General features: G+C 49.6%; 46 non-coding genes and 6 pseudogenes across 46 annotated transcripts; all 52 read left to right on the top strand.

Moving 5' to 3' along the window:
• Nucleotides 1-118: 118 nt before the first annotated feature.
• Nucleotides 119-237, top strand: LOC149762265 (5S ribosomal RNA). Its single transcript, XR_016412757.1, has one exon. It is a non-coding gene; the product is annotated as a 5S ribosomal RNA (ribosomal RNA).
• A 246-nt stretch (nucleotides 238-483) lies between these two features.
• Nucleotides 484-602, top strand: LOC149762264 (5S ribosomal RNA; annotated as a pseudogene).
• Nucleotides 603-848: 246 nt separating this feature from the next.
• Nucleotides 849-967, top strand: LOC149762263 (5S ribosomal RNA). The gene has a single exon (XR_016410254.1). It is a non-coding gene; the product is annotated as a 5S ribosomal RNA (ribosomal RNA).
• Nucleotides 968-1,213: 246 nt separating this feature from the next.
• Nucleotides 1,214-1,332, top strand: LOC149762262 (5S ribosomal RNA). Its single transcript, XR_016401635.1, has one exon. It is a non-coding gene; the product is annotated as a 5S ribosomal RNA (ribosomal RNA).
• Nucleotides 1,333-1,581: 249 nt separating this feature from the next.
• On the top strand, nucleotides 1,582-1,700 carry LOC149762261 (5S ribosomal RNA). Its single transcript, XR_016412756.1, has one exon. It is a non-coding gene; the product is annotated as a 5S ribosomal RNA (ribosomal RNA).
• Nucleotides 1,701-1,946: 246 nt separating this feature from the next.
• Nucleotides 1,947-2,065, top strand: LOC149762260 (5S ribosomal RNA). Its single transcript, XR_016408949.1, has one exon. It is a non-coding gene; the product is annotated as a 5S ribosomal RNA (ribosomal RNA).
• A 246-nt stretch (nucleotides 2,066-2,311) lies between these two features.
• LOC149762259 (5S ribosomal RNA) lies at nucleotides 2,312-2,430 on the top strand. Its single transcript, XR_016410253.1, has one exon. It is a non-coding gene; the product is annotated as a 5S ribosomal RNA (ribosomal RNA).
• Nucleotides 2,431-2,676: 246 nt separating this feature from the next.
• On the top strand, nucleotides 2,677-2,795 carry LOC149762258 (5S ribosomal RNA). Its single transcript, XR_016401001.1, has one exon. It is a non-coding gene; the product is annotated as a 5S ribosomal RNA (ribosomal RNA).
• A 246-nt stretch (nucleotides 2,796-3,041) lies between these two features.
• Nucleotides 3,042-3,160, top strand: LOC149762257 (5S ribosomal RNA). The gene has a single exon (XR_016410252.1). It is a non-coding gene; the product is annotated as a 5S ribosomal RNA (ribosomal RNA).
• Nucleotides 3,161-3,406: 246 nt separating this feature from the next.
• Nucleotides 3,407-3,525, top strand: LOC149762256 (5S ribosomal RNA). Its single transcript, XR_016410411.1, has one exon. It is a non-coding gene; the product is annotated as a 5S ribosomal RNA (ribosomal RNA).
• A 246-nt stretch (nucleotides 3,526-3,771) lies between these two features.
• Nucleotides 3,772-3,890, top strand: LOC149762255 (5S ribosomal RNA). The gene has a single exon (XR_016410251.1). It is a non-coding gene; the product is annotated as a 5S ribosomal RNA (ribosomal RNA).
• A 246-nt stretch (nucleotides 3,891-4,136) lies between these two features.
• LOC149762254 (5S ribosomal RNA) lies at nucleotides 4,137-4,255 on the top strand (annotated as a pseudogene).
• Nucleotides 4,256-4,502: 247 nt separating this feature from the next.
• On the top strand, nucleotides 4,503-4,621 carry LOC149762253 (5S ribosomal RNA). The gene has a single exon (XR_016410620.1). It is a non-coding gene; the product is annotated as a 5S ribosomal RNA (ribosomal RNA).
• Nucleotides 4,622-4,867: 246 nt separating this feature from the next.
• LOC149762252 (5S ribosomal RNA) lies at nucleotides 4,868-4,986 on the top strand. The gene has a single exon (XR_016410249.1). It is a non-coding gene; the product is annotated as a 5S ribosomal RNA (ribosomal RNA).
• A 246-nt stretch (nucleotides 4,987-5,232) lies between these two features.
• On the top strand, nucleotides 5,233-5,351 carry LOC149762251 (5S ribosomal RNA). The gene has a single exon (XR_016402752.1). It is a non-coding gene; the product is annotated as a 5S ribosomal RNA (ribosomal RNA).
• Nucleotides 5,352-5,599: 248 nt separating this feature from the next.
• Nucleotides 5,600-5,718, top strand: LOC149762250 (5S ribosomal RNA). Its single transcript, XR_016412755.1, has one exon. It is a non-coding gene; the product is annotated as a 5S ribosomal RNA (ribosomal RNA).
• Nucleotides 5,719-5,964: 246 nt separating this feature from the next.
• Nucleotides 5,965-6,083, top strand: LOC149762249 (5S ribosomal RNA; annotated as a pseudogene).
• Nucleotides 6,084-6,329: 246 nt separating this feature from the next.
• LOC149762248 (5S ribosomal RNA) lies at nucleotides 6,330-6,448 on the top strand. The gene has a single exon (XR_016410248.1). It is a non-coding gene; the product is annotated as a 5S ribosomal RNA (ribosomal RNA).
• Nucleotides 6,449-6,694: 246 nt separating this feature from the next.
• LOC149762247 (5S ribosomal RNA) lies at nucleotides 6,695-6,813 on the top strand. Its single transcript, XR_016410247.1, has one exon. It is a non-coding gene; the product is annotated as a 5S ribosomal RNA (ribosomal RNA).
• A 246-nt stretch (nucleotides 6,814-7,059) lies between these two features.
• On the top strand, nucleotides 7,060-7,178 carry LOC149762246 (5S ribosomal RNA). Its single transcript, XR_016407391.1, has one exon. It is a non-coding gene; the product is annotated as a 5S ribosomal RNA (ribosomal RNA).
• A 247-nt stretch (nucleotides 7,179-7,425) lies between these two features.
• On the top strand, nucleotides 7,426-7,544 carry LOC149762245 (5S ribosomal RNA). The gene has a single exon (XR_016410246.1). It is a non-coding gene; the product is annotated as a 5S ribosomal RNA (ribosomal RNA).
• A 246-nt stretch (nucleotides 7,545-7,790) lies between these two features.
• On the top strand, nucleotides 7,791-7,909 carry LOC149762244 (5S ribosomal RNA). Its single transcript, XR_016410245.1, has one exon. It is a non-coding gene; the product is annotated as a 5S ribosomal RNA (ribosomal RNA).
• A 246-nt stretch (nucleotides 7,910-8,155) lies between these two features.
• LOC149762243 (5S ribosomal RNA) lies at nucleotides 8,156-8,274 on the top strand. The gene has a single exon (XR_016408672.1). It is a non-coding gene; the product is annotated as a 5S ribosomal RNA (ribosomal RNA).
• A 247-nt stretch (nucleotides 8,275-8,521) lies between these two features.
• LOC149762242 (5S ribosomal RNA) lies at nucleotides 8,522-8,640 on the top strand. The gene has a single exon (XR_016402099.1). It is a non-coding gene; the product is annotated as a 5S ribosomal RNA (ribosomal RNA).
• Nucleotides 8,641-8,886: 246 nt separating this feature from the next.
• LOC149762241 (5S ribosomal RNA) lies at nucleotides 8,887-9,005 on the top strand. Its single transcript, XR_016410243.1, has one exon. It is a non-coding gene; the product is annotated as a 5S ribosomal RNA (ribosomal RNA).
• Nucleotides 9,006-9,251: 246 nt separating this feature from the next.
• On the top strand, nucleotides 9,252-9,370 carry LOC149762240 (5S ribosomal RNA). The gene has a single exon (XR_016401634.1). It is a non-coding gene; the product is annotated as a 5S ribosomal RNA (ribosomal RNA).
• A 248-nt stretch (nucleotides 9,371-9,618) lies between these two features.
• Nucleotides 9,619-9,737, top strand: LOC149762239 (5S ribosomal RNA). The gene has a single exon (XR_016412754.1). It is a non-coding gene; the product is annotated as a 5S ribosomal RNA (ribosomal RNA).
• A 246-nt stretch (nucleotides 9,738-9,983) lies between these two features.
• LOC149762238 (5S ribosomal RNA) lies at nucleotides 9,984-10,102 on the top strand (annotated as a pseudogene).
• A 246-nt stretch (nucleotides 10,103-10,348) lies between these two features.
• On the top strand, nucleotides 10,349-10,467 carry LOC149762237 (5S ribosomal RNA). The gene has a single exon (XR_016401379.1). It is a non-coding gene; the product is annotated as a 5S ribosomal RNA (ribosomal RNA).
• A 246-nt stretch (nucleotides 10,468-10,713) lies between these two features.
• Nucleotides 10,714-10,832, top strand: LOC149762236 (5S ribosomal RNA). The gene has a single exon (XR_016403951.1). It is a non-coding gene; the product is annotated as a 5S ribosomal RNA (ribosomal RNA).
• A 246-nt stretch (nucleotides 10,833-11,078) lies between these two features.
• Nucleotides 11,079-11,197, top strand: LOC149762235 (5S ribosomal RNA). Its single transcript, XR_016410242.1, has one exon. It is a non-coding gene; the product is annotated as a 5S ribosomal RNA (ribosomal RNA).
• A 246-nt stretch (nucleotides 11,198-11,443) lies between these two features.
• LOC149762234 (5S ribosomal RNA) lies at nucleotides 11,444-11,562 on the top strand. Its single transcript, XR_016410241.1, has one exon. It is a non-coding gene; the product is annotated as a 5S ribosomal RNA (ribosomal RNA).
• A 246-nt stretch (nucleotides 11,563-11,808) lies between these two features.
• Nucleotides 11,809-11,927, top strand: LOC149762233 (5S ribosomal RNA). Its single transcript, XR_016407390.1, has one exon. It is a non-coding gene; the product is annotated as a 5S ribosomal RNA (ribosomal RNA).
• Nucleotides 11,928-12,174: 247 nt separating this feature from the next.
• Nucleotides 12,175-12,293, top strand: LOC149762232 (5S ribosomal RNA). Its single transcript, XR_016410240.1, has one exon. It is a non-coding gene; the product is annotated as a 5S ribosomal RNA (ribosomal RNA).
• A 246-nt stretch (nucleotides 12,294-12,539) lies between these two features.
• Nucleotides 12,540-12,658, top strand: LOC149762231 (5S ribosomal RNA). Its single transcript, XR_016410239.1, has one exon. It is a non-coding gene; the product is annotated as a 5S ribosomal RNA (ribosomal RNA).
• A 246-nt stretch (nucleotides 12,659-12,904) lies between these two features.
• LOC149762230 (5S ribosomal RNA) lies at nucleotides 12,905-13,023 on the top strand. The gene has a single exon (XR_016408671.1). It is a non-coding gene; the product is annotated as a 5S ribosomal RNA (ribosomal RNA).
• A 247-nt stretch (nucleotides 13,024-13,270) lies between these two features.
• On the top strand, nucleotides 13,271-13,389 carry LOC149762229 (5S ribosomal RNA). The gene has a single exon (XR_016410238.1). It is a non-coding gene; the product is annotated as a 5S ribosomal RNA (ribosomal RNA).
• Nucleotides 13,390-13,635: 246 nt separating this feature from the next.
• LOC149762228 (5S ribosomal RNA) lies at nucleotides 13,636-13,754 on the top strand. Its single transcript, XR_016402134.1, has one exon. It is a non-coding gene; the product is annotated as a 5S ribosomal RNA (ribosomal RNA).
• A 246-nt stretch (nucleotides 13,755-14,000) lies between these two features.
• LOC149762227 (5S ribosomal RNA) lies at nucleotides 14,001-14,119 on the top strand. Its single transcript, XR_016401633.1, has one exon. It is a non-coding gene; the product is annotated as a 5S ribosomal RNA (ribosomal RNA).
• Nucleotides 14,120-14,367: 248 nt separating this feature from the next.
• LOC149762226 (5S ribosomal RNA) lies at nucleotides 14,368-14,486 on the top strand. Its single transcript, XR_016412753.1, has one exon. It is a non-coding gene; the product is annotated as a 5S ribosomal RNA (ribosomal RNA).
• A 246-nt stretch (nucleotides 14,487-14,732) lies between these two features.
• LOC149762225 (5S ribosomal RNA) lies at nucleotides 14,733-14,851 on the top strand (annotated as a pseudogene).
• A 246-nt stretch (nucleotides 14,852-15,097) lies between these two features.
• On the top strand, nucleotides 15,098-15,216 carry LOC149762224 (5S ribosomal RNA). Its single transcript, XR_016410237.1, has one exon. It is a non-coding gene; the product is annotated as a 5S ribosomal RNA (ribosomal RNA).
• A 246-nt stretch (nucleotides 15,217-15,462) lies between these two features.
• Nucleotides 15,463-15,581, top strand: LOC149762223 (5S ribosomal RNA). The gene has a single exon (XR_016401632.1). It is a non-coding gene; the product is annotated as a 5S ribosomal RNA (ribosomal RNA).
• A 249-nt stretch (nucleotides 15,582-15,830) lies between these two features.
• Nucleotides 15,831-15,949, top strand: LOC149762222 (5S ribosomal RNA). Its single transcript, XR_016412752.1, has one exon. It is a non-coding gene; the product is annotated as a 5S ribosomal RNA (ribosomal RNA).
• Nucleotides 15,950-16,195: 246 nt separating this feature from the next.
• On the top strand, nucleotides 16,196-16,314 carry LOC149762221 (5S ribosomal RNA; annotated as a pseudogene).
• Nucleotides 16,315-16,560: 246 nt separating this feature from the next.
• On the top strand, nucleotides 16,561-16,679 carry LOC149762220 (5S ribosomal RNA). Its single transcript, XR_016410236.1, has one exon. It is a non-coding gene; the product is annotated as a 5S ribosomal RNA (ribosomal RNA).
• A 246-nt stretch (nucleotides 16,680-16,925) lies between these two features.
• LOC149762219 (5S ribosomal RNA) lies at nucleotides 16,926-17,044 on the top strand. Its single transcript, XR_016404036.1, has one exon. It is a non-coding gene; the product is annotated as a 5S ribosomal RNA (ribosomal RNA).
• A 246-nt stretch (nucleotides 17,045-17,290) lies between these two features.
• On the top strand, nucleotides 17,291-17,409 carry LOC149762218 (5S ribosomal RNA). Its single transcript, XR_016401378.1, has one exon. It is a non-coding gene; the product is annotated as a 5S ribosomal RNA (ribosomal RNA).
• Nucleotides 17,410-17,655: 246 nt separating this feature from the next.
• On the top strand, nucleotides 17,656-17,774 carry LOC149762217 (5S ribosomal RNA). Its single transcript, XR_016408753.1, has one exon. It is a non-coding gene; the product is annotated as a 5S ribosomal RNA (ribosomal RNA).
• Nucleotides 17,775-18,021: 247 nt separating this feature from the next.
• LOC149762216 (5S ribosomal RNA) lies at nucleotides 18,022-18,140 on the top strand. The gene has a single exon (XR_016410235.1). It is a non-coding gene; the product is annotated as a 5S ribosomal RNA (ribosomal RNA).
• Nucleotides 18,141-18,386: 246 nt separating this feature from the next.
• Nucleotides 18,387-18,505, top strand: LOC149762215 (5S ribosomal RNA). Its single transcript, XR_016410234.1, has one exon. It is a non-coding gene; the product is annotated as a 5S ribosomal RNA (ribosomal RNA).
• A 246-nt stretch (nucleotides 18,506-18,751) lies between these two features.
• Nucleotides 18,752-18,870, top strand: LOC149762214 (5S ribosomal RNA). The gene has a single exon (XR_016407388.1). It is a non-coding gene; the product is annotated as a 5S ribosomal RNA (ribosomal RNA).
• The last annotated feature ends 175 nt before the right edge of the window (nucleotides 18,871-19,045 follow it).

Genomic DNA, 19,045 nt, shown 5'->3' with positions numbered 1-19,045 from the left:
GCCGCATAGCGGAACATCGCATTGAATCCTACGCCAAAACGGCCTCGGCAGCGCGAATGTCTCGGGCCGTCGAGGTCTGCTGCTTTGTCATAAAAGGGTGTTTCGATGGGCATGTCATGGGTGCGATCATACCAGCACTAATGCACCGGATCCCATCAGAACTCCGCAGTTAAGCGTGCTTGGGCGAGAGTAGTACTACGATGGGTGACCCCCTGGGAAGTCCTCGTGTTGCACCCCTTTTATTTTTTGCCCGCTTTTTTATTTTTTGATAATATTTATTTTTAATTTTTCGGCTTTTGGCTTTTCCTCTTCGGATAATTTTTTTTCCCCGAAAATAAACTGAGTCCGGAGACTCGCGGTGCCATGCCGCATAGCGGAACAGCGCGTTGAATCCTACGCCAGAACGGCCCCGGCAGCGCGAATGTCTCGGGCCGTCGCGGTCTGCTGCTTTGTCATATAAGGGAGTTTCGAAGGGCATGTCTTGGGTGCGATCATACCAGCACTAATGCACCGGATCCCATCATAACTCCGCAGTTAGGCGTGCTTGGGCGAGAGAAGTACTAGGATGGGTGACCCCCTGGGAAGTCCTCGTGTTGCACCCTTTTTATTTTTTGCCCGCTTTTTTATTTTTTGATAATATTTATTTTTAATTTTTTGGCTTTTGGCTTTTCCTCTTCGGATAATTTTTTCCCCCCGAAAATAAACTAAGTCCGGAGACTGGCGGTGCCATGCCGCATAGCGGAACAGCGCGTTGAATCCTACGCCAGAACGGCCCCGGCAGCGCGAATGTCTCGGGCCGTCGAGGTCCGCTGCTTTGTCATAAAAGGGAGTTTCGAAGGGCATGTCATGGGTGCGATCATACCAGCACTAATGCACCGGATCCCATCAGAACTCCGCAGTTAAGCGTGCTTGGGCGAGAGTAGTACTAGGATGGGTGACCCCCTGGGAAGTCCTCGTGTTGCACCCCTTTTATTTTTTGCCCGCTTTTTTATTTTTTGATAACATTTATTTTTTATTTTTCGGCTTTTGGCTTTTCCTCTTCGGATAATTTTTTTCCCCCGAAAATAAACTGAGTCCGGAGACTGGCGGTGCCATGCCGCATAGCGGAACAGCGCGTTGAATCCTACGCCAGAACGGCCCCGGCAGCGCGAATGTCTCGGGCCGTCGAGGTCTGCTGCTTTGTCATAAAAGGGAGTTTCGAAGGGCATGTCATGGGTGCGATCATACCAGCACTAATGCACCGGATCCCATCAGAACTCCGCAGTTAAGCGTGCTTGGGCGAGAGTTGTACTAGGATGGGTGACCCCCTGGGAAGTCCTCGTGTTGCACCCTTTTTATTTTTTTCTCCACTTTTTTATTTTTTGATAATATTTATTTTTAATTTTTCGGCTTTTGGCTTTTCCTCTTCGGATAATTTTTTTTCCCCCGAAAATAAACTGAGTCCGGAGACTGGCGGTGCCATGCCGCATAGCGGGAATAGCGCGTTGAATCCTACGCCAGAACGGCCCCGGCGGCGCGAATGTCTCGGGCCGTCGACGTCTGCTGCTTTGTCATAAAAGGGAGTTTCGATGGGCATGTCATGGGTGCGATCATACCAGCACTAATGCACCGGATCCCATCAGAACTCCGCAGTTAAGCGTGCTTGGGCGAGAGTAGTACTACGATGGGTGACCCCCTGGGAAGTCCTCGTGTTGCACCCCTTTTATTTTTTGCCCGCTTTTTTATTTTTTGATAATATTTATTTTTAATTTTTCGGCTTTTGGCTTTTCCTCTTCGGATAATTTTTTTCCCCCGAAAATAAACTGAGTCCGGAGACTCGCGGTGCCATGCCGCATAGCGGAACAGCGCGTTGAATCCTACGCCAGAACGGCCCCGGCAGCGCGAATGTCTCGGGCCGTCGCGGTCTGCTGCTTTGTCATAAAAGAGAGTTTCGAAGGGCATGTCATGGGTGCGATCATACCAGCACTAATGCACCGGATCCCATCATAACTCCGCAGTTAGGCGTGCTTGGGCGGGAGAAGTACTAGGATGGGTGACCCCCTGGGAAGTCCTCGTGTTGCACCCTTTTTATTTTTTGCCCGCTTTTTTATTTTTTGATAATATTTATTTTTAATTTTTTGGCTTTTGGCTTTTCCTCTTCGGATAATTTTTTCCCCCCGAAAATAAACTGAGTCCGGAGACTGGCGGTGCCATGCCGCATAGCGGAACAGCGCGTTGAATCCTACGCCAGAACGGCCCCGGCAGCGCGAATGTCTCGGGCCGTCGAGGTCCGCTGCTTTGTCATAAAAGGGAGTTTCGAAGGGCATGTCATGGGTGCGATCATACCAGCACTAATGCACCGGATCCCATCAGAACTCCGCAGTTAAGCGTGCTTGGGCGAGAGTAGTACTAGGATGGGTGACCCCCTGGGAAGTCCTCGTGTTGCACCCCTTTTATTTTTTGCCCGCTTTTTTATTTTTTGATAACATTTATTTTTTATTTTTCGGCTTTTGGCTTTTCCTCTTCGGATAATTTTTTTCCCCCGAAAATAAACTGAGTCCGGAGACTGGCGGTGCCATGCCGCATTGCGGAACAGCGCGTTGAATCCTACGCCAGAACGGCCCCGGCAGCGCGAATGTCTCGGGCCGTCGAGGTCTGCTGCTTTGTTATAAAAGGGAGTTTCGAAGGGCATGTCATGGGTGCGATCATACCAGCACTAATGTACCGGATCCCATCAGAACTCCGCAGTTAAGCGTGCTTGGGCGAGAGTAGTACTAGGATGGGTGACCTCCTGGGAAGTCCTCGTGTTGCACCCCTTTTATTTTTTGCCCGCTTTTTTATTTTTTGATAACATTTATTTTTTATTTTTCGGCTTTTGGCTTTTCCTCTTCGGATAATTTTTTTCCCCCGAAAATAAACTGAGTCCGGAGACTGGCGGTGCCATGCCGCATAGCGGAACAGCGCGTTGAATCCTACGCCAGAACGGCCCCGGCAGCGCGAATGTCTCGGGCCGTCGAGGTCTGCTGCTTTGTCATAAAAGGGAGTTTCGAAGGGCATGTCATGGGTGCGATCATACCAGCACTAATGCACCGGATCCCATCAGAACTCCGCAGTTAAGCGTGCTTGGGCGAGAGTAGTACTAGGATGGGTGACCCCCTGGGAAGTCCTCGTGTTGCACCCCTTTTATTTTTTGCCCGCTTTTTTATTTTTTGATAACATTTATTTTTTATTTTTCGGCTTTTGGCTTTTCCTCTTCGGATAATTTTTTTCCCCCGAAAATAAACTGAGTCCGGAGACTGGCGGTGCCATGCCGCATAGCGGAACAGCGTGTTGAATCCTACGCCAGAACGGCCCCGGCAGCGCGAATGTCTCGGGCCGTCGAGGTCTGCTGCTTTGTTATAAAAGGGAGTTTCGAAGGGCATGTCATGGGTGCGATCATACCAGCACTAATGCACCGGATCCCATCAGAACTCCGCAGTTAAGCGTGCTTGGGCGAGAGTAGTACTAGGATGGGTGACCTCCTGGGAAGTCCTCGTGTTGCACCCCTTTTATTTTTTGCCCGCTTTTTTATTTTTTGATAACATTTATTTTTTATTTTTCGGCTTTTGGCTTTTCCTCTTCGGATAATTTTTTTCCCCCGAAAATAAACTGAGTCCGGAGACTGGCGGTGCCATGCCGCATAGCGGAACAGCGCGTTGAATCCTACGCCAGAACGGCCCCGGCAGCGCGAATGTCTCGGGCCGTCGAGGTCTGCTGCTTTGTCATAAAAGGGAGTTTCGAAGGGCATGTCATGGGTGCGATCATACCAGCACTAATGCACCGGATCCCATCAGAACTCCGCAGTTAAGCGTGCTTGGGCGAGAGTAGTACTAGGATGGGTGACCCCCTGGGAAGTCCTCGTGTTGCACCCCTTTTATTTTTTGCCCGCTTTTTTATTTTTTGATAACATTTATTTTTTATTTTTCGGCTTTTGGCTTTTCCTCTTCGGATAATTTTTTTCCCCCGAAAATAAACTGAGTCCGGAGACTGGCGGTGCCATGCCGCATAGCGGAACAGCGTGTTGAATCCTACGCCAGAACGGCCCCGGCAGCGCGAATGTCTCGGGCCGTCGAGGTCTGCTACTTTGTCATAAAAGGGAGTTTCGAAGGGCATGTCTTGAGTGCGATCATACCAGCACTAATGCACCGGATCCTATCAGAACTCCGCAGTTAAGCGGGCTTGGGCGAGAGTAGTACTAGGATGGGTGACCCCCTGGGAAGTCCTCATGTTGCACCCTTTTTATTTTTTGCCCGCTTTTTTATTTTTTGATAATATTTATTTTTAATTTTTTGGCTTTTGGCTTTTCCTCTTCGGATAATTTTTTTCCCCCGACAATAAACTGGGTCCGGAGACTGGCGGTGCCATGCCGCATAGCGGGACCAGCGCGTTGAATCCTACGCCAGAACGGCCCCGGCAGCGCGAATGTCTCGGGCCGTCGAGGTCTGCTGCTTTGTCATAAAAGGGAGTTTCGAAGGGCATATCATTGGTGCGATCATACCAGCACGAATGCACCGGATCCCATCAGAACTCCGCAGTTAAGCGTGCTTGGGCGAGAGTAGTACTAGGATGGGTGACCCCCTGGGAAGTCCTCGTGTTGCACCCCTTTTATTTTTTGCCCGCTTTTTTCTTTTTTGATAACATTTATTTTTAATTTTTTGGCTTTTGGCTTCTCCTCTTCGGATAATTTTTTTCCCTCGAAAATAAACTGAGTCCGGAGACTCGCGGTGCCATGCCGCATAGCGGAACATCGCATTGAATCCTACGCCAAAACGGCCTCGGCAGCGCGAATGTCTCGGGCCGTCGAGGTCTGCTGCTTTGTCATAAAAGGGTGTTTCGATGGGCATGTCATGGGTGCGATCATACCAGCACTAATGCACCGGATCCCATCAGAACTCCGCAGTTAAGCGTGCTTGGGCGAGAGTAGTACTAGGATGGGTGACCCCCTGGGAAGTCCTCGTGTTGCACCCCTTTTATTTTTTGCCCGCTTTTTTATTTTTTGATAATATTTATTTTTAATTTTTCGGCTTTTGGCTTTTTCTCTTCGGATAATTTTTTTCCCCCGAAAATAAACTGAGTCCGGAGACTCGCGGTGCCATGCCGCATAGCGGAACAGCGCGTTGAATCCTACGCCAGAACGGCCCCGGCAGCGCGAATGTCTCGGGCCGTCGAGGTCTGCTGCTTTGTCATAAAAGGGAGTTTCGAAGGGCATGTCATGGGTGCGATCATACCTGCACTAATGCACCGGATCCCATCAGAACTCCGCAGTTAAGCGTGCTTGGGCGAGAGTTGTACTAGGATGGGTGACCCCCTGGGAAGTCCTCGTGTTGCACCCTTTTTATTTTTTTCTCCACTTTTTTATTTTTTGATAATATTTATTTTTAATTTTTCGGCTTTTGGCTTTTCCTCTTCGGATAATTTTTTTCCCCCGAAAATAAACTGAGTCCGGAGACTGGCGGTGCCATGCCGCATAGCGGGAATAGCGCGTTGAATCCTACGCCAGAACGGCCCCGGCGGCGCGAATGTCTCGGGCCGTCGACGTCTGCTGCTTTGTCATAAAAGGGAGTTTCGATGGGCATGTCATGGGTGCGATCATACCAGCACTAATGCACCGGATCCCATCAGAACTCCGCAGTTAAGCGTGCTTGGGCGAGAGTAGTACTACGATGGGTGACCCCCTGGGAAGTCCTCGTGTTGCACCCCTTTTATTTTTTGCCCGCTTTTTTATTTTTTGATAATATTTATTTTTAATTTTTCGGCTTTTGGCTTTTCCTCTTCGGATAATTTTTTTCCCCCGAAAATAAACTGAGTCCGGAGACTCGCGGTGCCATGCCGCATAGCGGAACAGCGCGTTGAATCCTACGCCAGAACGGCCCCGGCAGCGCGAATGTCTCGGGCCGTCGCGGTCTGCTGCTTTGTCATAAAAGGGAGTTTCGAAGGGCATGTCATGGGTGCGATCATACCAGCACTAATGCACCGGATCCCATCATAACTCCGCAGTTAGGCGTGCTTGGGCGAGAGAAGTACTAGGATGGGTGACCCCCTGGGAAGTCCTCGTGTTGCACCCTTTTTATTTTTTGCCCGCTTTTTTATTTTTTGATAATATTTATTTTTAATTTTTTGGCTTTTGGCTTTTCCTCTTCGGATAATTTTTTCCCCCCGAAAATAAACTGAGTCCGGAGACTGGCGGTGCCATGCCGCATAGCGGAACAGCGCGTTGAATCCTACGCCAGAACGGCCCCGGCAGCGCGAATGTCTCGGGCCGTCGAGGTCCGCTGCTTTGTCATAAAAGGGAGTTTCGAAGGGCATGTCATGGGTGCGATCATACCAGCACTAATGCACCGGATCCCATCAGAACTCCGCAGTTAAGCGTGCTTGGGCGAGAGTAGTACTAGGATGGGTGACCCCCTGGGAAGTCCTCGTGTTGCACCCCTTTTATTTTTTGCCCGCTTTTTTATTTTTTGATAACATTTATTTTTTATTTTTCGGCTTTTGGCTTTTCCTCTTCGGATAATTTTTTTCCCCCGAAAATAAACTGTGTCCGGAGACTGGCGGTGCCATGCCGCATAGCGGAACAGCGCGTTGAATCCTACGCCAGAACGGCCCCGGCAGCGCGAATGTCTCGGGCCGTCGAGGTCTGCTGCTTTGTCATAAAAGGGAGTTTCGAAGGGCATGTCATGGGTGCGATCATACCAGCACTAATGCACCGGATCCCATCAGAACTCCGCAGTTAAGCGTGCTTGGGCGAGAGTAGTACTAGGATGGGTGACCCCCTGGGAAGTCCTCGTGTTGCACCCCTTTTATTTTTTGCCCGCTTTTTCATTTTTTGATAACATTTATTTTTTATTTTTCGGCTTTTGGCTTTTCCTCTTCGGATAATTTTTTTCCCCCGAAAATAAACTGAGTCCGGAGACTGGCGGTGCCATGCCGCATAGCGGAACAGCGTGTTGAATCCTACGCCAGAACGGCCCCGGCAGCGCGAATGTCTCGGGCCGTCGAGGTCTGCTACTTTGTCATATAAGGGAGTTTCGAAGGGCATGTCTTGGGTGCGATCATACCAGCACTAATGCACCGGATCCTATCAGAACTCCGCAGTTAAGCGTGCTTGGGCGAGAGTAGTACTAGGATGGGTGACCCCCTGGGAAGTCCTCATGTTGCACCCTTTTTATTTTTTGCCCGCTTTTTTATTTTTTGATAATATTTATTTTTAATTTTTTGGCTTTTGGCTTTTCCTCTTCGGATAATTTTTTTCCCCCGACAATAAACTGCGTCCGGAGACTGGCGGTGCCATGCCGCATAGCGGGACCAGCGCGTTGAATCCTACGCCAGAACGGCCCCGGCAGCGCGAATGTCTCGGGCCGTCGAGGTCTGCTGCTTTGTCATAAAAGGGAGTTTCGAAGGGCATATCATGGGTGCGATCATACCAGCACTAATGCACCGGATCCCATCAGAACTCCGCAGTTAAGCGTGCTTGGGCGAGAGTAGTACTAGGATGGGTGACCCCCTGGGAAGTCCTCGTGTTGCACCCCTTTTATTTTTTGCCCGCTTTTTTATTTTTTGATAACATTTATTTTTAATTTTTTGGCTTTTGGCTTTTCCTCTTCGGATAATTTTTTTCCCTCGAAAATAAACTGAGTCCGGAGACTCGCGGTGCCATGCCGCATAGCGGAACAGCGCATTGAATCCTACGCCAGAACGGCCTCGGCAGCGCGAATGTCTCGGGCCGTCGAGGTCTGCTGCTTTGTCATAAAAGGGAGTTTCGAAGGGCATGTCATGGGTGCGATCATACCAGCACTAATGCACCGGATCCCATCAGAACTCCGCAGTTAAGCGTGCTTGGGCGAGAGTAGTACTAGGATGGGTGACCCCCTGGGAAGTCCTCGTGTTGCACCCCTTTTATTTTTTGCCCGCTTTTTTATTTTTTGATAACATTTATTTTTTATTTTTCGGCTTTTGGCTTTTCCTCTTCGGATAATTTTTTTCCCCCGAAAATAAACTGAGTCCGGAGACTGGCGGTGCCATGCCGCATAGCGGAACAGCGTGTTGAATCCTACGCCAGAACGGCCCCGGCAGCGCGAATGTCTCGGGCCGTCGAGGTCTGCTACTTTGTCATAAAAGGGAGTTTCGAAGGGCATGTCTTGAGTGCGATCATACCAGCACTAATGCACCGGATCCTATCAGAACTCCGCAGTTAAGCGTGCTTGGGCGAGAGTAGTACTAGGATGGGTGACCCCCTGGGAAGTCCTCATGTTGCACCCTTTTTATTTTTTGCCCGCTTTTTTATTTTTTGATAATATTTATTTTTAATTTTTTGGCTTTTGGCTTTTCCTCTTCGGATAATTTTTTTCCCCCGACAATAAACTGGATCCGGAGACTGGCGGTGCCATGCCGCATAGCGGGACCAGCGCGTTGAATCCTACGCCAGAACGGCCCCGGCAGCGAGAATGTCTCGGGCCGTCGAGGTCTGCTGCTTTGTCATAAAAGGGAGTTTCGAAGGGCATATCATGGGTGCGATCATACCAGCACTAATGCACCGGAACCCATCAGAACTCCGCAGTTAAGCGTGCTTGGGCGAGAGTAGTACTAGGATGGGTGACCCCCTGGGAAGTCCTCGTGTTGCACCCCTTTTATTTTTTGCCCGCTTTTTTCTTTTTTGATAACATTTATTTTTAATTTTTTGGCTTTTGGCTTTTCCTCTTCGGATAATTTTTTTCCCTCGAAAATAAACTGAGTCCGGAGACTCGCGGTGCCATGCCGCATAGCGGAACATCGCATTGAATCCTACGCCAAAACGGCCTCGGCAGCGCGAATGTCTCGGGCCGTCGAGGTCTGCTGCTTTGTCATAAAAGGGTGTTTCGATGGGCATGTCATGGGTGCGATCATACCAGCACTAATGCACCGGATCCCATCAGAACTCCGCAGTTAAGCGTGCTTGGGCGAGAGTAGTACTAGGATGGGTGACCCCCTGGGAAGTCCTCGTGTTGCACCCCTTTTATTTTTTGCCCGCTTTTTTATTTTTTGATAATATTTATTTTTAATTTTTCGGCTTTTGGCTTTTTCTCTTCAGATAATTTTTTTCCCCCGAAAATAAACTGAGTCCGGAGACTCGCGGTGCCATGCCGCATAGCGGAACAGCGCGTTGAATCCTACGCCAGAACGGCCCCGGCAGCGCGAATGTCTCGGGCCGTCGAGGTCTGCTGCTTTGTCATAAAAGGGAGTTTCGAAGGGCATGTCATGGGTGCGATCATACCAGCACTAATGCACCGGATCCCATCAGAACTCCGCAGTTAAGCGTGCTTGGGCGAGAGTTGTACTAGGATGGGTGACCCCCTGGGAAGTCCTCGTGTTGCACCCTTTTTATTTTTTTCTCCACTTTTTTATTTTTTGATAATATTTATTTTTAATTTTTCGGCTTTTGGCTTTTCCTCTTCGGATAATTTTTTTCCCCCGAAAATGAACTGAGTCCGGAGACTGGCGGTGCCATGCCGCATAGCGGGAATAGCGCGTTGAATCCTACGCCAGAACGGCCCCGGCGGCGCGAATGTCTCGGGCCGTCGACGTCTGCTGCTTTGTCATAAAAGGGAGTTTCGATGGGCATGTCATGGGTGCGATCATACCAGCACTAATGCACCGGATCCCATCAGAACTCCGCAGTTAAGCGTGCTTGGGCGAGAGTAGTACTACGATGGGTGACCCCCTGGGAAGTCCTCGTGTTGCACCCCTTTTATTTTTTGCCCGCTTTTTTATTTTTTGATAATATTTATTTTTAATTTTTCGGCTTTTGGCTTTTCCTCTTCGGATAATTTTTTTTCCCCGAAAATAAACTGAGTCCGGAGACTCGCGGTGCCATGCCGCATAGCGGAACAGCGCGTTGAATCCTACGCCAGAACGGCCCCGGCAGCGCGAATGTCTCGGGCCGTCGCGGTCTGCTGCTTTGTCATAAAAGGGAGTTTCGAAGGGCATGTCATGGGTGCGATCATACCAGCACTAATGCACCGGATCCCATCATAACTCCGCAGTTAGGCGTGCTTGGGCGAGAGAAGTACTAGGATGGGTGACCCCCTGGGAAGTCCTCGTGTTGCACCCTTTTTATTTTTTGCCCGCTTTTTTATTTTTTGATAATATTTATTTTTAATTTTTTGGCTTTTGGCTTTTCCTCTTCGGATAATTTTTTCCCCCCGAAAATAAACTGAGTCCGGAGACTGGCGGTGCCATGCCGCATAGCGGAACAGCGCGTTGAATCCTACGCCAGAACGGCCCCGGCAGCGCGAATGTCTCGGGCCGTCGAGGTCCGCTGCTTTGTCATAAAAGGGAGTTTCGAAGGGCATGTCATGGGTGCGATCATACCAGCACTAATGCACCGGATCCCATCAGAACTCCGCAGTTAAGCGTGCTTGGGCGAGAGTTGTACTAGGATGGGTGACCCCCTGGGAAGTCCTCGTGTTGCACCCCTTTTATTTTTTGCCCGCTTTTTTATTTTTTGATAACATTTATTTTTTATTTTTCGGCTTTTGGCTTTTCCTCTTCGGATAATTTTTTTCCCCCGAAAATAAACTGAGTCCGGAGACTGGCGGTGCCATGCCGCATAGCGGAACAGCGCGTTGAATCCTACGCCAGAACGGCCCCGGCAGCGCGAATGTCTCGGGCCGTCGAGGTCTGCTGCTTTGTCATAAAAGGGAGTTTCGAAGGGCATGTCATGGGTGCGATCATACCAGCACTAATGCACCGGATCCCATCAGAACTCCGCAGTTAGGCGTGCTTGGGCGAGAGTAGTACTAGGATGGGTGACCCCCTGGGAAGTCCTCGTGTTGCACCCCTTTTATTTTTTGCCCGCTTTTTTATTTTTTGATAATATTTATTTTTAATTTTTTGGCTTTTGGCTTTTCCTCTTCGGATAATTTTTTCCCCCCGAAAATAAACTGAGTCCGGAGACTGGCGGTGCCATGCCGCATAGCGGAACAGCGCGTTGAATCCTACGCCAGAACGGCCCCGGCAGCGCGAATGTCTCGGGCCGTCGAGGTCCGCTGCTCTGTCATAAAAGGGAGTTTCGAAGGGCATGTCATGGGTGCGATCATACCAGCACTAATGCACCGGATCCCATCAGAACTCCGCAGTTAAGCGTGCTTGGGCGAGAGTAGTACTAGGATGGGTGACCCCCTGGGAAGTCCTCGTGTTGCACCCCTTTTATTTTTTGCCCGCTTTTTTATTTTTTGATAACATTTATTTTTTATTTTTCGGCTTTTGGCTTTTCCTCTTCGGATAATTTTTTTCCCCCGAAAATAAACTGAGTCCGGAGACTGGCGGTGCCATGCCGCATAGCGGAACAGCGCGTTGAATCCTACGCCAGAACGGCCCCGGCAGCGCGAATGTCTCGGGCCGTCGAGGTCTGCTGCTTTGTCATAAAAGGGAGTTTCGAAGGGCATGTCATGGGTGCGATCATACCAGCACTAATGCACCGGATCCCATCAGAACTCCGCAGTTAAGCGTGCTTGGGCGAGAGTAGTACTAGGATGGGTGACCCCCTGGGAAGTCCTCGTGTTGCACCCCTTTTATTTTTTGCCCGCTTTTTTATTTTTTGATAACATTTATTTTTTATTTTTCGGCTTTTGGCTTTTCCTCTTCGGATAATTTTTTTCCCCCGAAAATAAACTGAGTCCGGAGACTGGCGGTGCCATGCCGCATAGCGGAACAGCGTGTTGAATCCTACGCCAGAACGGCCCCGGCAGCGCGAATGTCTCGGGCCGTCGAGGTCTGCTACTTTGTCATATAAGGGAGTTTCGAAGGGCATGTCTTGGGTGCGATCATACCAGCACTAATGCACCGGATCCTATCAGAACTCCGCAGTTAAGCGTGCTTGGGCGAGAGTAGTACTAGGATGGGTGACCCCCTGGGAAGTCCTCATGTTGCACCCTTTTTATTTTTTGCCCGCTTTTTTATTTTTTGATAATATTTATTTTTAATTTTTTGGCTTTTGGCTTTTCCTCTTCGGATAATTTTTTTCCCCCGACAATAAACTGGGTCCGGAGACTGGCGGTGCCATGCCGCATAGCGGGACCAGCGCGTTGAATCCTACGCCAGAACGGCCCCGGCAGCGCGAATGTCTCGGGCCGTCGAGGTCTGCTGCTTTGTCATAAAAGGGAGTTTCGAAGGGCATATCATGGGTGCGATCATACCAGCACTAATGCACCGGATCCCATCAGAACTCCGCAGTTAAGCGTGCTTGGGCGAGAGTAGTACTAGGATGGGTGACCCCCTGGGAAGTCCTCGTGTTGCACCCCTTTTATTTTTTGCCCGCTTTTTTCTTTTTTGATAACATTTATTTTTAATTTTTTGGCTTTTGGCTTTTCCTCTTCGGATAATTTTTTTCCCTTGAAAATAAACTGAGTCCGGAGACTCGCGGTGCCATGCCGCATAGCGGAACAGCGCATTGAATCCTACGCCAGAACGGCCTCGGCAGCGCGAATGTCTCGGGCCGTCGAGGTCTGCTGCTTTGTCATAAAAGGGAGTTTCGAAGGGCATGTCATGGGTGCGATCATACCAGCACTAATGCACCGGATCCCATCAGAACTCCGCAGTTAAGCGTGCTTGGGCGAGAGTAGTACTAGGATGGGTGACCCCCTGGGAAGTCCTCGTGTTGCACCCCTTTTATTTTTTGCCCGCTTTTTTATTTTTTGATAACATTTATTTTTTATTTTTCGGCTTTTGGCTTTTCCTCTTCGGATAATTTTTTTCCCCCGAAAATAAACTGAGTCCGGAGACTGGCGGTGCCATGCCGCATAGCGGAACAGCGTGTTGAATCCTACGCCAGAACGGCCCCGGCAGCGCGAATGTCTCGGGCCGTCGAGGTCTGCTACTTTGTCATGAAAGGGAGTTTCGAAGGGCATGTCTTGAGTGCGATCATACCAGCACTAATGCACCGGATCCTATCAGAACTCCGCAGTTAAGCGTGCTTGGGCGAGAGTAGTACTAGGATGGGTGACCCCCTGGGAAGTCCTCATGTTGCACCCTTTTTATTTTTTGCCCGCTTTTTTATTTTTTGATAATATTTATTTTTAATTTTTTGGCTTTTGGCTTTTCCTCTTCGGATAATTTTTTTCCCCCGACAATAAACTGGATCCGAAGACTGGCGGTGCCATGCCGCATAGCGGGACCAGCGCGTTGAATCCTACGCCAGAACGGCCCCGGCAGCGAGAATGTCTCGGGCCGTCGAGGTCTGCTGCTTTGTCATAAAAGGGAGTTTCGAAGGGCATATCATGGGTGCGATCATACCAGCACTAATGCACCGGATCCCATCAGAACTCCGCAGTTAAGCGTGCTTGGGCGAGAGTAGTACTAGGATGGGTGACCCCCTGGGAAGTCCTCGTGTTGCACCCCTTTTATTTTTTGCCCGCTTTTTTCTTTTTTGATAACATTTATTTTTAATTTTTTGGCTTTTGGCTTTTCCTCTTCGGATAATTTTTTTCCCTCGAAAATAAACTGAGTCCGGAGACTCGCGGTGCCATGCCGCATAGCGGAACATCGCATTGAATCCTACGCCAAAACGGCCTCGGCAGCGCGAATGTCTCGGGCCGTCGAGGTCTGCTGCTTTGTCATAAAAGGGTGTTTCGATGGGCATGTCATGGGTGCGATCATACCAGCACTAATGCACCGGATCCCATCAGAACTCCGCAGTTAAGCGTGCTTGGGCGAGAGTAGTACTAGGATGGGTGACCCCCTAGGAAGTCCTCGTGTTGCACCCCTTTTATTTTTTGCCCGCTTTTTTATTTTTTGATAATATTTATTTTTAATTTTTCGGCTTTTGGCTTTTTCTCTTCGGATAATTTTTTTCCCCCGAAAATAAACTGAGTCCGGAGACTCGCGGTGCCATGCCGCATAGCGGAACAGCGCGTTGAATCCTACGCCAGAACGGCCCCGGCAGCGCGAATGTCTCGGGCCGTCGAGGTCTGCTGCTTTGTCATAAAAGGGAGTTTTGAAGGGCATGTCATGGGTGCGATCATACCAGCACTAATGCACCGGATCCCATCAGAACTCCGCAGTTAAGCGTGCTTGGGCGAGAGTTGTACTAGGATGGGTGACCCCCTGGGAAGTCCTCGTGTTGCACCCTTTTTATTTTTTTCTCCACTTTTTTATTTTTTGATAATATTCATTTTTAATTTTTCGGCTTTTGGCTTTTCCTCTTCGGATAATTTTTTTCCCCCGAAAATGAACTGAGTCCGGAGACTAGCGGTGCCATGCCGCATAGCGGGAATAGCGCGTTGAATCCTACGCCAGAACGGCCCCGGCGGCGCGAATGTCTCGGGCCGTCGACGTCTGCTGCTTTGTCATAAAAGGGAGTTTCGATGGGCATGTCATGGGTGCGATCATACCAGCACTAATGCACCGGATCCCATCAGAACTCCGCAGTTAAGCGTGCTTGGGCGAGAGTAGTACTACGATGGGTGACCCCCTGGGAAGTCCTCGTGTTGCACCCCTTTTATTTTTTGCCCGCTTTTTTATTTTTTGATAATATTTATTTTTAATTTTTCGGCTTTTGGCTTTTCCTCTTCGGATAATTTTTTTTCCCCGAAAATAAACTGAGTCCGGAGACTCGCGGTGCCATGCCGCATAGCGGAACAGCGCGTTGAATCCTACGCCAGAACGGCCCCGGCAGCGCGAATGTCTCGGGCCGTCGCGGTCTGCTGCTTTGTCATAAAAGGGAGTTTCGAAGGGCATGTCATGGGTGCGATCATACCAGCACTAATGCACCGGATCCCATCATAACTCCGCAGTTAGGCGTGCTTGGGCGAGAGAAGTACTAGGATGGGTGACCCCCTGGGAAGTCCTCGTGTTGCACCCTTTTTATTTTTTGCCCGCTTTTTTATTTTTTGATAATATTTATTTTTAATTTTTTGGCTTTTGGCTTTTCCTCTTCGGATAATTTTTTCCCCCCGAAAATAAACTAAGTCCGGAGACTGGCGGTGCCATGCCGCATAGCGGAACAGCGCGTTGAATCCTACGCCAGAACGGCCCCGGCAGCGCGAATGTCTCGGGCCGTCGAGGTCCGCTGCTCTGTCATAAAAGGGAGTTTCGAAGGGCATGTCATGGGTGCGATCATACCAGCACTAATGCACCGGATCCCATCAGAACTCCGCAGTTAAGCGTGCTTGGGCGAGAGTAGTACTAGGATGGGTGACCCCCTGGGAAGTCCTCGTGTTGCACCCCTTTTATTTTTTGCCCGCTTTTTTATTTTTTGATAACATTTATTTTTTATTTTTCGGCTTTTGGCTTTTCCTCTTCGGATAATTTTTTTCCCCCGAAAATAAACTGAGTCCGGAGACTGGCGGTGCCATGCCGCATAGCGGAACAGCGCGTTGAATCCTACGCCAGAACGGCCCCGGCAGCGCGAATGTCTCGGGCCGTCGAGGTCTGCTGCTTTGTCATAAAAGGGAGTTTCGAAGGGCATGTCATGGGTGCGATCATACCAGCACTAATGCACCGGATCCCATCAGAACTCCGCAGTTAAGCGTGCTTGGGCGAGAGTTGTACTAGGATGGGTGACCCCCTGGGAAGTCCTCGTGTTGCACCCTTTTTATTTTTTTCTCCACTTTTTTATTTTTTGATAATATTTATTTTTAATTTTTCGGCTTTTGGCTTTTCCTCTTCGGATAATTTTTTTTCCCCCGAAAATAAACTGAGTCCGGAGACTGGCGGTGCCATGCCGCATAGCGGGAATAGCGCGTTGAATCCTACGCCAGAACGGCCCCGGCGGCGCGAATGTCTCGGGCCGTCGACGTCTGCTGCTTTGTCATAAAAGGGAGTTTCGATGGGCATGTCATGGGTGCGATCATACCAGCACTAATGCACCGGATCCCATCAGAACTCCGCAGTTAAGCGTGCTTGGGCGAGAGTAGTACTACGATGGGTGACCCCCTGGGAAGTCCTCGTGTTGCACCCCTTTTATTTTTTGCCCGCTTTTTTATTTTTTGATAATATTTATTTTTAATTTTTCGGCTTTTGGCTTTTCCTCTTCGGATAATTTTTTTCCCCCGAAAATAAACTGAGTCCGGAGACTCGCGGTGCCATGCCGCATAGCGGAACAGCGCGTTGAATCCTACGCCAGAACGGCCCCGGCAGCGCGAATGTCTCGGGCCGTCGCGGTCTGCTGCTTTGTCATAAAAGGGAGTTTCGAAGGGCATGTCATGGGTGCGATCATACCAGCACTAATGCACCGGATCCCATCATAACTCCGCAGTTAGGCGTGCTTGGGCGAGAGGAGTACTAGGATGGGTGACCCCCTGGGAAGTCCTCGTGTTGCACCCTTTTTATTTTTTGCCCGCTTTTTTATTTTTTGATAATATTTATTTTTAATTTTTTGGCTTTTGGCTTTTCCTCTTCGGATAATTTTTTCCCCCCGAAAATAAACTGAGTCCGGAGACTGGCGGTGCCATGCCGCATAGCGGAACAGCGCGTTGAATCCTACGCCAGAACGGCCCCGGCAGTGCGAATGTCTCGGGCCGTCGAGGTCTGCTGCTTTGTCATAAAAGGGAGTTTCGAAGGGCATGTCATGGGTGCGATCATACCAGCACTAATGCACCGGATCCCATCAGAACTCCGCAGTTAAGCGTGCTTGGGCGAGAGTAGTACTAGGATGGGTGACCCCCTGGGAAGTCCTCGTGTTGCACCCCTTTTATTTTTTGCCCGCTTTTTTATTTTTTGATAACATTTATTTTTTATTTTTCGGCTTTTGGCTTTTCCTCTTCGGATAATTTTTTTCCCCCGAAAATAAACTGAGTCCGGAGACTGGCGGTGCCATGCCGCATAGCGGAACAGCGTGTTGAATCCTACGCCAGAACGGCCCCGGCAGCGCGAATGTCTCGGGCCGTCGAGGTCTGCTGCTTTGTTATAAAAGGGAGTTTCGAAGGGCATGTCATGGGTGCGATCATACCAGCACTAATGCACCGGATCCGATCAGAACTCCGCAGTTAAGCGTGCTTGGGCGAGAGTAGTACTAGGATGGGTGACCCCCTGGGAAGTCCTCGTGTTGCACCCCTTTTATTTTTTGCCCGCTTTTTTATTTTTTGATAACATTTATTTTTTATTTTTCGGCTTTTGGCTTTTCCTCTTCGGATAATTTTTTTCCCCCGAAAATAAACTGAGTCCGGAGACTGGCGGTGCCATGCCGCATAGCGGAACAGCGCGTTGAATCCTACGCCAGAACGGCCCCGGCAGCGCGAATGTCTCGGGCCGTCGAGGTCTGCTGCTTTGTCATAAAAGGGAGTTTCGAAGGGCATGTCATGGGTGCGATCATACCAGCACTAATGCACCGGATCCCATCAGAACTCCGCAGTTAAGCGTGCTTGGGCGAGAGTTGTACTAGGATGGGTGACCCCCTGGGAAGTCCTCGTGTTGCACCCCTTTTATTTTTTGCCCGCTTTTTTATTTTTTGATAACATTTATTTTTTATTTTTCGGCTTTTGGCTTTTCCTCTTCGGATAATTTTTTTCTCCCGAAAATAAACTGAGTCCGGAGACTGGCGGTGCCATGCCGCATAGCGGAACAGCGTGTTGAATCCTACGCCAGAACGGCCCCGGCAGCGCGAATGTCTCGGGCCGTCGAGGTCTGCTACTTTGTCATATAAGGGAGTTTCGAAGGGCATGTCTTGGATGCGATCATACCAGCACTAATGCACCGGATCCTATCAGAACTCCGCAGTTAAGCGTGCTTGGGCGAGAGTAGTACTAGGATGGGTGACCCCCTGGGAAGTCCTCATGTTGCACCCTTTTTATTTTTTGCCCGCTTTTTTATTTTTTGATAATATTTATTTTTAATTTTTTGGCTTTTGGCTTTTCCTCTTCGGATAATTTTTTTCCCCCGACAATAAACTGGGTCCGGAGACTGGCGGTGCCATGCCGCATAGCGGGACCAGCGCGTTGAATCCTACGCCAGAACGGCCCCGGCAGCGCGAATGTCTCGGGCCGTCGAGGTCTGCTGCTTTGTCATAAAAGGGAGTTTCGAAGGGCATATCATGGGTGCGATCATACCAGCACTAATGCACCGGATCCCATCAGAACTCCGCAGTTAAGCGTGCTTGGGCGAGAGTAGTACTAGGATGGGTGACCCCCTGGGAAGTCCTCGTGTTGCACCCCTTTTATTTTTTGCCCGCTTTTTTCTTTTTTGATAACATTTATTTTTAATTTTTTGGCTTTTGGCTTTTCCTCTTCGGATAATTTTTTTCCCTCGAAAATAAACTGAGTCCGGAGACTCGCGGTGCCATGCCGCATAGCGGAACAGCGCATTGAATCCTACGCCAGAACGGCCTCGGCAGCGCGAATGTCTCGGGCCGTCGAGGTCTGCTGCTTTGTCATAAAAGGGAGTTTCGAAGGGCATGTCATGGGTGCGATCATACCAGCACTAATGCACCGGATCCCATCAGAACTCCGCAGTTAAGCGTGCTTGGGCGAGAGTAGTACTAGGATGGGTGACCCCCTGGGAAGTCCTCGTGTTGCACCCCTTTTATTTTTTGCCCGCTTTTTTATTTTTTGATAACATTTATTTTTTATTTTTCGGCTTTTGGCTTTTCCTCTTCGGATAATTTTTTTCCCCCGAAAATAAACTGAGTCCGGAGACTGGCGGTGCCATGCCGCATAACGGAACAGCGTGTTGAATCCTACGCCAGAACGGCCCCGGCAGCGCGAATGTCTCGGGCCGTCGAGGTCTGCTACTTTGTCATATAAGGGAGTTTCGAAGGGCATGTCTTGGGTGCGATCATACCAGCACTAATGCACCGGATCCTATCAGAACTCCGCAGTTAAGCGTGCTTGGGCGAGAGTAGTACTAGGATGGGTGACCCCCTGGGAAGTCCTCATGTTGCACCCTTTTTATTTTTTGCCCGCTTTTTTATTTTTTGATAATATTTATTTTTAATTTTTTGGCTTTTGGCTTTTCCTCTTCGGATAATTTTTTTCCCCCGACAATAAACTGGGTCCGGAGACTGGCGGTGCCATGCCGCATAGCGGGACCAGCGCGTTGAATCCTACGCCAGAACGGCCCC

Source organism: Phoenix dactylifera, chromosome 4, assembly GCF_051530095.1.
Source record: "Phoenix dactylifera cultivar Ajwa chromosome 4, Ajwa_hap1_PhDact_Kaust_v1.1, whole genome shotgun sequence".
NCBI classification, from domain to species: Eukaryota; Viridiplantae; Streptophyta; class Magnoliopsida; order Arecales; family Arecaceae; genus Phoenix; species Phoenix dactylifera.
The sequence above is the reverse complement of the archived record's forward strand: the minus strand, read 5'-3'. Positions and strand labels throughout refer to the sequence as shown.